At 42.3% G+C, this 2851-nt stretch overlaps 1 protein-coding gene across 10 annotated transcripts in view; it reads right to left on the bottom strand.

The window, feature by feature from the left end:
• The window catches only part of RHOH (ras homolog family member H), a 68624-nt gene that overhangs the window by 17878 nt on the left and 47895 nt on the right, over positions 1-2851 (bottom strand). Inside the window, exon 3 of one of the 10 annotated variants that reach the window (XM_011983575.1) lies at positions 253-424. The exons of the other annotated variants lie outside the window; for them this stretch is intronic. The gene's annotated coding sequence lies outside the window, so the exon portion shown is untranslated. The remainder of the gene's footprint in view (positions 1-252; positions 425-2851) is intronic. 10 annotated transcript variants of the gene reach the window in all.

Raw genomic sequence — 2851 nt, 5'->3', positions numbered from 1 at the left:
TTTTTTTTTTCTTTTTTTTTTGAGACAAAGTTTCACTCTTTTTGCCCAGGCTGGAATGCAATGGCATGATCTCAGCTCACTGCAACTTCACCTCCCGGATTCAAGCGATTCTCCTGCCTCAGCCACCTGAGTAGCTGAGATTACAAGGTGCATGCCACCAAGCCCGTCTAATTTTGTATTTTTAGTAGAGACAGGGTTTCACCATGTTGGTCAGGCTGGTCTCAAACTCCTGACCTCAGGTGACTCGCCCACCTCGGCCTCCCAAAGTCCTCAGATTACAGGTGTGAGCCACCACGCCTGGCTCAGTGCTTGATGTTTTAAAGGACATCTGTTGCTTCCTGATCTGGATGCTGGTTTCACAAGTGTGTGCAGTTTGTGAAAATCCACCAAGCTATATATCCATGAGGTGTTCACTTAGATAAAACTTCAATAAAAAACATTTTTAAAAATAAGGTTACCACCTTTGCAGTGAACATCTTCTGAAGTGGTATTTTATAAGTTTTACTTGCAAGAGTTTATTTCACTAATCTGAATCCTATCTTAATAATTCCCCCTACTGTGTTGCTAATTGCTACAAATAATCACTAAATTTTCTCTCAAAATCACAAAAAGAAATCATTTTTAAGTCAGTGTATTTTCATACGTAGATCATCTCTGTTTGAAACAGATTTTGTTCTGAAAGTTTGTTTGCAAGATGCTGGTTTGCTTGGCCAGGCACAGTGTCTCACGCTTGTAATCCCAGTGCTTTGGGAGGCTGATGTAGAAGGATCACTTGAGGCCAGGAATTCAATGCCAGCCTGGGCAACATAGCAAGACCCTGTTTCTATTAAAAGAAAAAAAAAAAAAGATGCTGGTTTGCAACTTTTGACATAAGTTCACCAGAATAAAAAATGTTAAGCAGTACTTATATTCCTAAGCCTGAAGCATATTAAACCCCTTTATAGTTGAATTCAAACAAAACATTGCCAAGTCCTGAAGCCTTTTATTAGTTCAACATATTAAACTCTGAAACCTCTCTGAGCCATGTGTCCTGCCCTCTGACTCCCAACCACGCCGGGACCGTGGTCCCCTTCCCCTCCTCTGGTCCAGCAACTCTGCTGTGACTGGTCTCTTCCACTCCAGGAGCACGATCAAGGAATCATTGCCTGAGGTCTAGAGTTCTTAGCCCGGTTCAATTTCAGAGTTAAATACAAGACTAGCCAGCTAGACAACTGCCCAAAGCACCCTTAGAACCTCATCTCAAAACTAAAGTGATGGGGAAATGCATTTCCTACTACTTTTCTCAAAATAATTGGAATACCCTGAAAAACTGCTTGGAGTTGAGGATGCAACCCCAAGAGGTACACTCAGGGAAGGACACGTGGTCTCTGAACTTCTTTTAGGGAATGTGGATCTTGTTTACCAAAGGACTCGTGTTTTCTCAGTTGAGTATCCATTTTTGGGGCCTGAGCTGAACTATTCTAGGAAAAAGAGAGCAAAAAGGCAAATCATGCCTATCTAATCATTCTATAATGTCACGATGCTATAAATTAAAGGTTGTCAAACTATGGTTCATCCATGGCTGAACCCAGCCCGTCACCTGTTTTTGTATGGGCCATAAGTTGAGAATGATTTTTACATTTTATTTTATTTTATTTGAGAGGGAGTTTCACTCTGTCGCCCAAGCTGGAGTGCAGTAGCATGATCTCCGCTCACTGCAACCTCCGCCTCCCAGGTTCAAGCGATTCTCCTGCCTCAGCCTCCCAAGTAGCTGGGATTACAGGGGGTTTTTACATCTTTTAATGGTTGAAAAAAATCCAAAGGAGGAGAATATTTTATGACATGTGAAAATTACATGAAATTCAAATTTCAGGGTTCATAAATAGCATTTTATTGGAACACGGTCATGCCCATTCATTGACATGTTGCCTATGACTGCTTTCTTGCTGCAACATAAAGTTGCAACCAAGCCTAAAATATTTTCAATTTGGTCTTTACACAGAAAAGTTTGCCAACCCCTACTAGACAGAAAGGTAGTTCAGAGTCAGAAGGGGCACGTAGACCTGGGGTCTGGCAGGCTTGGTTTGGCTCTAATGTCTGCCACTTAAATGCATGACCTTGGGGCAATTCCTTAACCTCTCTGAGCTTTGGGTCCTTTGACAACAAAGTCAACTATGCATAATGTCTTCAGCACGACTGACTCCGGAACCATGCTGCCTTTCAGCCCCACTGGCTATGTGATCTCATGAAGGTCACTTAACTTCTCTAAGCTCCTCTTCCCTAATTGTAAATAGGCAATAAGAATGGTACCTACCTGGTGTGAGTTGGTTGATGGTATTATTTTTCATAATAAAAATAAAAATAAAATAATGGTACCTACCTTACAAGGTGGTTGTACAGAATTTAAAAGGGTACTGCACGTAAACCACATTGCATAGTGCCTGGCACAGAGTGAGTACTGTAGAAGTATTTACCATTATTATCATTTACCTTGAGGGGTTGTCGTAAGATGGTTCTGAGCTAGTGTATGTCATGAGCCGAAAACAGTGCCTGGAACAAAACAGGCACTAGCAAATAGTAGCTGCTATGATGATGATGATATGAACCAGTACTATAGACACACAGGAGAGGGAGCATTAATTCTCGAGATGGGAGAAAGGAGTGGTGATTCGGGAGCCCTGCATTTGAAAAGTGACGGCTGATCTGTAGGATGAGTAAGATTTTGATAAGCAAAAGAGAAGAAAGCCTTTGTGGGTGGGGAGAAGCCTGTACAAAGGCCCAGGGGCATGAAAATGCATGTCTGATTTGGGGAAGTAGAAGAAGTTCAGGGAGGTTGCACTGTGGGCTGCTCAGTGGGGAGCAGGACATGGCC

The sequence above is a fragment of the Mandrillus leucophaeus genome, unplaced genomic scaffold (assembly GCF_000951045.1).
Source record: "Mandrillus leucophaeus isolate KB7577 unplaced genomic scaffold, Mleu.le_1.0 Scaffold251, whole genome shotgun sequence".
Taxonomy (NCBI): domain Eukaryota; kingdom Metazoa; phylum Chordata; class Mammalia; order Primates; family Cercopithecidae; genus Mandrillus; species Mandrillus leucophaeus.
Note: the sequence above shows the minus strand (reverse complement) of the source record. Positions and strands in the feature narration are given on the sequence as shown.